General features: G+C 34.6%; 1 long non-coding RNA gene and 1 pseudogene across 1 annotated transcript in view; one reads left to right on the top strand and one right to left on the bottom strand.

The window, feature by feature from the left end:
* Positions 1–7,989, bottom strand: part of LOC135651419 (protein REDUCED CHLOROPLAST COVERAGE 1-like) — a 9,682-nt pseudogene extending 1,693 nt beyond the window's left edge.
* Positions 7,990–9,991: 2,002 nt separating this feature from the next.
* Positions 9,992–10,000, top strand: part of LOC135651288 (uncharacterized) — a 1,744-nt gene continuing 1,735 nt past the window's right edge. The window contains exon 1 of the long non-coding RNA XR_010501823.1: positions 9,992–10,000. This exon is cut by the window's right edge and continues 145 nt beyond it. This is a non-coding gene — a long non-coding RNA (uncharacterized LOC135651288).

Consider the following 10,000-nt stretch of genomic DNA (forward strand, 5'->3'; position numbering starts at 1 on the left):
ATTTTGATTATCCACATGCACAACAATTAAGAGTGAGGATCTACTTCTGTTTTCTAGGTTCAGTTGGACTCTCTTTCAAATACTTGGACAGGTTATATAGCAATAAGGCAGTATCTTCTTGAACCAGAAGCAGGGCAGACAAGGTAAAATAAATGCATGCCTATAATCAAGTGATTGGTAGCAGGCAGCAAGAGCTGTAAAAACTAAGTACAATTTGAAAAATTTTAAGTGAGTAACTTGTTAGTTGCTTGTTATAAATTAGCATAGTTTGCTCACTATATTATGTTAGACCTGATTTATTGCCAATATTTACATGAAACAATTGGCTCTATGAGTGTTAAGTTCAAAATTTATTCAGTTTACCACTAATTTAGATGCAAAAATTAAGTACAAGTTGAATTATTTCAAGTGACTAACTTGATATTTGCTATAAATTAGGTTATTCTGTTAAACTATATACTACCTAAGACCTAATTCACCACCAAAGTTAGCATGAAATTATTGGCTCTATAAATGTTGTCTTTGACATTTATTCGATCTACCACTTAAAAAATCATTCAGGTAGCAAGCGGATATATTAAACATGTAAGCCAACATGACCAAACATAAATACACAATTAGATTCTCAGAAGTATTTAAACAAGATAAAGGCTTATCAACATACCATTAAACCCAGATTCTTCCTCTTCAGGGATTCAGCATCTCTTCCTCTACCATCTTGGTTGGAATCAATGAAATCAAGGAGATCAGGCATAGGATATTCATCATTTTAGTGGAAGTAGAAAATTCAGTTGGCACATCTAGTCAATGAAAATATTAATTTTAGTGCACGAGGATGACGTTATATAGATCACGTATATCAGCAATAAGTGCAGAGTGAGCATGCTCACAGTATTTGTGACCTAAAGCATGTTAAACCTAATCACTGCAATTATTGCTGTACCTCAGGTGGCCTTTGCTGGCAATAGATGCATCAGGCTTCCGCGTACCATTTCGAGCAGCTTCTTGCTGCTCAATAGCCTTTGACTCAAAGTACTCAAGCCAGGCAGCAGCATCCTGCGAAATCAAATGGCAACTCTGTGAGTCAAGAAACTAAATCGATGCAGAATTAAGAAAAAAAAAGTTTTATTGATGTCTCTCCATATAAAGATATGCATAAATCACCTGAGTACGCAAGTCATCTGGACCAAGCTTTGCTCAAGTATTTGTAATGTTGTTTGCTCATGTTGAACACTCAAAGGATATGCTTCCATCAAGGATAGTGCAATAGCTATCGCATGGTAACTTGCTGCGGTCTAATGTAATGTAGAAAATTAGATACATATATTATATATATACCTAATACTCTTCATATAAAAATAAAATAAGGTCTACCATCCAATGCAAAAAAATAATAATGGAACTACTTACATCAGACATTGAAAGTTAAAAGACAGTTAGTGTGAGATCATTCAATGAAATTATAAATCTGGTTTATCACAGGCAAACCTGGAAAAGATATTATCATTATACTATAAAGTTGATAGGTTTTTTATCTGCCAAAAATTAACTTTCATGTTATCATAAGAGAGCCAATCAGAGGACTAATTTGAAAAGGCAAGTTAGTATCAGAAGCTCTTTTTCTGAAAAAGAGACTGTTTTGAGACAAAAAAACCACTTCATTCCACGTACACATGCAGCTAGTGTCCATTATTTTTGTGTTCCTATGTATGTCCATCTACATCATGTCTGTGTGTGTACCATCTCCATACAAGAACACAAGAAAACAGAGATGCAATTTTTTCCCTTACATAGTTGGAAACAATTGGTGTTGGTTTTGCAATGAAATGAAAATAACAAGACGAAGATATGGGAACAAGTAAAATTTTGAAAGAGTGAGACAGAGTGTATGTGGCAGCAAAATCATGTATACAATGAAATCTCATATTTTTGCTTTAAGAAAATATATAGTTCTGAATCAAAGATGGGAAGAAAAAAAGTGTTGACAAGCATCTTAGTGCAGTACATTGTAAAACACCTTTTAGAACAAAATCTTATATTGATATACTTGTAAGGAAAAGAGAATAATGTAAAAGGTAACAGTCAAAATCAAATCTATATTCCATAGACTATGCTTTGTGGATCCCCATCTACTTTCTAGAACAATGAACTATTAAAGATGATAAAATAATGAGCTCTTCCCAATCGATAATAAAATATAAACTAGTGACTTACAAAGTGTTCGAGAAGTACCCTTGGACATATCTAGAAGATATTCAGCTCTAATAAATATTGGAGGTGTATACAAAGTGGCAGCCTAACACTCTTAACACTTGCACATTAATTCAGTATCCGGGAGGGACAATGTACGCAGCCTTAACCCCCACAAGTAGAAAGGTATGGCTCGTACATTTCAGAGGTCACAAAGGAGCCAAACTAGATGTCCCACTAGAGTATGGATATGGAATGCATCTAGAGATATTGAACTTTTTATTTGTCAAGTAACCTGTGTTTCAAAATATAATAGAGTATCCAAAAGGGAATGCCCATTTTGAACTTGGAAATGATTGTTTTCTCATGTTGAGTAGAAAGAGGAGGTTAGAGAGAAAATAGAGTGAAGGAGTTCGCTTAGGTATTAAGCTGACTAGGTCATCCCAGATGACCTTGATATGAAAGCAATCCTTTTCTTATAGATCCCAAAACCTTTTGTACTCTACCACATGATAGATTTTAAGCTCATCTGATTTTGCTTGATGTACTTGTTCAAACCCAAACTAACAAATTAAAAAGGAATGAATTGCTGTCCCATTTTCTTATGTATAACAAATCTTGGTTGCATGACCGAGAATGGTATACTCTTGTTAGGGCAGAATAATAATGTGTGTGGCAAACTTTGGCTAATGGGTTCCAGAGATTGTCTAATGAAGCATATAACTGAACCCCTTGATAACAGGCCAATGATGCTCCTAATTTATATGGATTGCTGAAAGTCGAACCTGCTAACTTATACTGCTTTGGCAAAGCCCTCTCCCACACAGCAGAAGGTCAATAGATAAGGGGTTCTAGATCACCTAATTATCCAGGTCACTAGGTGAGCAGATTAGGGGTGAACTAGCTAGAAGTCACTCTGTAATACATGCCTTATCATCTCAAAGTAATTAATAATGTTTCTGTGGGACTTCATTAACCAATTATTGTAATAATTTATGATTTCTAACACCGAACTACAATAAGCATCAGCTGCTTATCTTAAAAGAATGCTATGACTACTTCAGAAATAAAAAGACACAAGAAGAAACAGAATTTGAGAACAAAAACAAACCTGAATGTGGTCAGGACCAAGCAACTTCTGATTGCATTTCAAAGCTTTATGAAGATATCTAAGTGCCACATGTATATTTCCCAGGCCTTCCTCCATCATAGCCACATTAATATATGTAGCAGCTGTGTTTGGATGAGATGGTCCACAAGTAAGATGCACAAGATACAACGCACGTTTCACATACCTGATTAACAAGTAACAGGAGAAAAATTAAGGGTGATGGTAAATAACATATAATGGAAGCATGGTCCTGGCTTATTATTTCCAATACAAACACCAAAACATAACAATACTAACCTGGAAAGTAAGAAGCTTAATTTTTGTTAGTTTCTGTTCTTCAACTTTTTATGCACACATTAATTTTCAGGTACGAAGTAAATATTAAAGTTAAATCTAGAAAGCCATTGTTCTCAAATTAAGCTGCATTCTTTGTGGCAAAAAAACGAAGAAAATGCCATCTTTGCATATTTTAGCTAATATGCATAATAATAGAGTAGACATAATCAAAACCATAAGACAGATATGTGTCATGGAAGCTTTAATATTAAGTTTTGCATTGGCATGTAAAAAAAAAATTCTCTGTTTAACCGGTCATATCAACCAACCCTCATGATAACACATCAAGAATATAAACCTCGGTGCTTCAAAACACAAGCTAAAAATGAGCAATGACCAAACAGAGAAAACACTCAAGACATGTCACACATGAGACTAAAATAGAACAATGGCCTTTGTCAACGGCCATAAAAATTTATTCCCCGACTAGACTGAGAAAAATGGGAGAAACTTTATGAAATTTGTCTGGTCTCTTGACAAGCCTATGACAAGAACCTATTCAATCTCCTTCCACAAGACTAAGTGTTAAAATTTTTAAGTTTCCTCTTCACCATTTGGCTAATAAATCCATGTTATAACTAATCATGTGATATTAATGGAGCTATCTTCTTTCTCCAACCAAAATTCCGATGTGTTCTTTCTCTCTCATAAGATGGTCACAGTGGACCGGAGGAACCTGAATTTTTACAATGCTGATAAGTTTGATAAACCATTTGTCACTCTTTAAGCTTTTAAAGAATAACATAAGAAAAGATATAGATGCAATTTTTTCTAAATACTTTGTTGCCATGGTACTCTTATGACAAACTCTGTATGTTTAAAGCTCTATCCTTCACTAATTAATATCATAAAGCTTTCTTTGTCATAGTTAGAAGATTTACATTATTAAATAGCTTCTGACATGTAGACATTTTTTACATGTGCTGGGAAGCATGATATACAATGAACAAATTGTACAAATATCTCAATCATTGCATTCATGCTGAATAACTTACAAACTTCTTTTCAATGCTTATAGTAGAAGAAAGGCTTCTCCTTAACTTTACAAGTATTATGCTAAGAATGTTGTTTTAAGTGAAACCATCTTTTTAGTTTGGTAATCTAGAATTCAAGACTAAAATTTCTACTTTTATGTATTAATTCATCAAGATCATTTCATGCAAATAACCTAGTTAAAAATTTTTGACCGTTACCTGCCAGAAGTCTTCTTCTTTTTTTCTATCTAGAAGAGGCACTAATTCTAAGTTTATATCTCCTCGAATCCTAATATATTATACTGCAATAATATCTTATAAGACAGTACCAATGTTCAAGTCATTATAAAAACAAAAGATGGAATATCTAATAATTCAAGATATTAGAATTCCCAATCAAAAGAACACTATCTAAGATTTGATACTACAACAAATAAGAATTGAAGTTACTTTAGAGCCAATTCAGTATGTTGAAGCCTGTAGTAAAAAACAGCTAGGTCGCCGTAGCTCTTCATTGTATCTGGATGATCCAATCCAAGCTCCCTCTCATTTATGTCCAATGCCTTCTGCTGATAAGTTGTGGCCTAAAAGTTGCAATAATTTAGTATAATCCCAGCCAAAGACAGGAGCACAGGTTCAAAATTTATAACAGAAAGTTCCTAAAAGTCATCCCTAATAATTGAAGTGATATATAAAATTTTAAATAGTAAAAAACACCATATAGCATATTATAATATTCATCTTAGCGTAAGAAACCATAGTGGTAGAATACTGTTTCATGGTTTAACTCGATTCAGATCTTTGCAAAAGCCATTAAAAAACAGATAAATCCAATTAGAATTAGACATTGATCTACTAAAAGAGGACACAAGTCAGGAACACAAATGCTGTATTAAAATATTGAACTGTGGTTTATCGCTCTTTGATCTGTTTCAACCTCATGACCCACTAATGGTCCTGCATGCACTTATTCAAGGCATAAATTAGCTACCAACTAAATTTCCAACAGAATTACATGTCAATATTATGAAATATGAATTACAAAAAACGGTTTCAATCACTCGGAACATAATCACCCATGACACAAACTTTACATTACAATTCTCCAAATTTCAGATCGTTGGACTTGGCAAATTTAAATTGTCCATAATGGTGTATTTTTGACATTGGATTGGTAAAAACATAATTGATCTGCTCAATTTTACTCAAATAGACCATTTAACAAGGTTCCTTTTAAGATATCAGAAAAGAGAGAACCATGGCACATAACAGATCGTAAGATACTCCATAAGTCCATATCATAAGAACCATGGCCTTCAGTGACACAAATATCTGAAAGCTACCTAATTAAGGTCACCAGTATGGTAGAGAACAACAGCTAAAAGACTGTAGGCTCCAGCAGTCATCCGATTATAAGGACCACAGACTGCAATTAATTTTGCCAGAGCCTGCATCCAACTACACCTTCATACCAAAAGCAAATGAAAGAGAAAAAAGGTCTTTACAAAGAAGTTAACCTGTACAGTATCTTATGACGAATTACCTTTGTTCCATAGTTGACTGCGTCTTCAAGTTTACCCTTATCAAGTGCCATTTTCGAAGACTCTAGAAGTTGTCGTGCATCTGCAGATGAGCATGCAACTTGCTGCAAAGGATTCAAAAGCACTAAGAATGTAAGATACATTATGGTAGATACCATATTTCAAATAAGACCATCTTAGCAGCTTTACCTTGTGCACAGGTACAAGGCTGATGATATCTGATTTGTCAAAGGGGAAATTTGAATCCATATCAAAGTCTCTGGGTGCCAATTCAATTCCCACCTAAGAAAATTGAACATGTAAGATGAAAGGAAAATTAAATATCATTTACAGAAATGAAAAATGATCATTACCTTGTGACATAGCCCTCTTAAAATAGCATATTTTCTTATATCATTATAGTTTGAGATTGTAAGTTCCCAGTTATATCGCTTTCTTAGAAATACTTCAAGCCATCTCCAGACTAGAAAGTGCACACGTATAGCAGAATGTGAAACATCAGAATCAGGAAGCCCAAGGAGCATGTTAAGTGTTGCAGCCATCAATATAGATAAATCTCCAGTATCAGAAACAGAAGCAATCACAGCTCGTACAACATGCTTAAAAGCCCTTACTATCATCTCATGAATACAGAGTGACTGAACATGAGACAGCTTCTCTGAAAGCTTGACCTGACAGATATTGTACATAATATTGCATTTAATATAATTAGGAAAAATACTTTGTGAAAGTAAAGATATATTCAGCCTCTTCAAGCTAAAGGTGACTCACAACTTGCCCAAGAGAGCGTATTCTTAGACCTCTTGTATGCATGAAATCAGTTAGAGTACGACCATCAACAGGTGATAGCTCCAATGACCCAAAATCTGAGACCTGAATACATGCCAAGGTACAAATAATACTCATTAACCATCATTCCATACTAAAACAGAAAATAATGAATTAAATATGAAAAAATTGTACTCAGGCATACCAACTTTGGGAGAGCAACTTCATCATAATATCTCATTGCCATCTCAGTTAATTCCTGTGGAGACTGATCATGAGAATAGATCAGCTTCTCATCTTCAAATTAATTGTAATCTTAATATATGTTTCTATGTAAGTTAAGATGATACACACACAGACAATAAATTTACATGTTATTTAGTAGTAATTGTGATATAGACAGGAATTAACTAATGATACATAGCCCAGATAAGTGTACATATGTACAACAGAACTGAAACTTTAGAATAAACAAACAAAGTTACTAATTCTGTAATAGTAAGACATGAATTTGCAACTGACAATCAACACCTGAGATAGCAGTAGAAAAATCAGAACATACACCTGAAATAAGGCATAACCTGCATATATTCATGTGACTTGTGCATACCTTCAAATGAAGTCCAGTATTAGATTCTAGCAACCTTGTATATACAGGTTCAGTCAACAAATCTTTGAGCTTGCAAGAATTCTCAGTTTCTTTGCTTTCTACCTTAGGTTCCTTGATAGGCAACTTTGTATTCTGTTTTTCATGCATCTCATCAGATGATTTCCTGTCAATGGTTAAAGTCTTTTCTTCATCAGAATCTGGTTTCTTTTTTGGGTTTTTAAGAATTTTAAGAGGCTTCCCAAGGCCTTCAACTCTTATCTCACTTTTTGTCTTCGTCGTGATTTGTTTTTTGTCATTTTCACCAACCTGTTTCTTGTCTTTGTCACCATTATTCTGATCCTGCAAAGCTTAAACAAACATCATTGCTACCCAGTGCTCTTTGCTTGGATTTACAAGAAATATACTAGTAACACTCACTACATATGCGATGTTCGGCTTCGTACATACCATCGGATACATTAAACTTCCAACTGCTGAAGCATAAGGAACCTTTTGTATTTTCTCCTTCTCCTCATCACTTGAAGGACTATGTTCCAAGCATAACTTAAAATGACTTGCAAGAGGAGAACCAATTGGCTTTGTATTGTTTATACTGAACCTTTTCAATACCTTCTCGATATATTTCTTCTATGACAATCAAATCTTCTTATACGACAACTAAACACTCTTAAATGTCTGTATGAAACATTTTTCCATAACCATACATACTCTGTAATATCACTATCTAGGGCTGTAAATGGTAATAAGTTGATCACATCAGTCCTTAAAACCTCATCCCAAAACTTTTTGGGTAACTTGGCCTAATATATATATATATATATATATATATATATATATATATATATATATATATATATATATATATATATATATATGTGTGTGTGTGTGTGTGTGTAATTCATAAACGCTTTGTCGACGCCCAAAACACACACACACTGTGGCCTGTGAATGCATGTATTATTGTTTCTGTGTACGTGTCTACTACTACTACAACAGTACAATGTACATTATAAATCCAATTAGATTTCACATATGAAATGACACCAAATGGGTGGATGGCAAAAGATTACATTGCTCGACAGCAAAAGATTACAGTGCTCGATGAGGGAGGAATCACAAAGCATACATACACATCTCTTCGCTTGGCTTTGGGACTACTCCACGCCAGGCAATGTCTCCTCGGCTAATCTCTACGTGACGTCGAGTATATGCCTTGCCAATGGAGTACTCATTTCTCCTCCCTATCATTCGTGATTCATGTTTTTCATCTAAATAATAATACTCGTGTGATTAGTTATCATTTGTCGTAATCAGTCGTGAGGATTTATTTATACTAATACGAAGATAAATAATGATTTATCATATGACGTCGAATCGGAGCAGTAATAGACATATTTAATCTTACATCAATCGAAGAATAATGAAATCAAATAAAAGCTAAGAGGTCACAGTTATCAGTATATGTTGTTTGAGACTTGCATCTCTCTCTCTCTCTCTCTCTCGAAGAGGCAGCGGGAACCACAAGCAGAAGACATCCAAACTGCAGCAGGCTGGCATGGAGCAGACCATAATAAATGCCAATCAAACTCCATCCAAGTCCACAAAAAGGTGGATTTGCACAAATAATTCAAGAGGAAGTGTGAGCATCAGCCAACCTTGGAAAGATAAAAGCTTCATCTCTCAAGTGCAATCCATTTACGATGATGATGACAGACAAGGCTGACTGTCATGCAGCCCCATGCATTATACTCTGATGAATCACTGAAGGACTAATGGCTATTTTTAGCTGAAGCTTACATATCAACATCACGGAATTATGGATGACAGCCAGACTTGCTGGACCAGTCACGCTGATATCATCATTCGAGTTGATCGTTTCCTCCTCACGTCACAAAATTTTTTCACTCTATTTTTTTTGTCTTCGTTATTACCGTGAAAATGGATCCCAATGTTAGATTGATATATGTATATCTGCAACTTCATAAACTAAATAAAGATATTATTACTTCGATGATCAAATTAAGTGTGAGTTAAAACCAAGAATTTAGTTTTTTTTATATACATAAGTACATATACATATGTTATATCAAGACATGAATTAAAAATGGTTACTATAATTATCGGGTAATTTAGACTTTGATAGATCATTAGCTTAGCTTTAATCATAACACCTTGCAGATGTTGAAGAGATAGATTTTATAACTATTTTTAATTTTCTGCAACGATAAATATGGACATATTTCTTAGAAATAGGCAGCGTTTGACCCAAGTCGCCGAGGAATCGGACGCGGCTGAAGTGTATCACCGATCGGGACGGGTTTGCTTTGTATGATAGCCTTCACCTTTCGCTAAGGCCAGCGTCGATGACGACCAAAACACGTAGTCTACAGCGATAGCCACCACCTTCCCCACCTTCTATTAATTCCTCTGCTTCTTCTTCGATCCCCAACCCCCCCCTCTCTCTCTCTCT

The sequence above is a fragment of the Musa acuminata genome, chromosome BXJ3-10, assembly GCF_036884655.1.
Source record: "Musa acuminata AAA Group cultivar baxijiao chromosome BXJ3-10, Cavendish_Baxijiao_AAA, whole genome shotgun sequence".
NCBI lineage: Eukaryota > Viridiplantae > Streptophyta > Magnoliopsida > Zingiberales > Musaceae > Musa > Musa acuminata.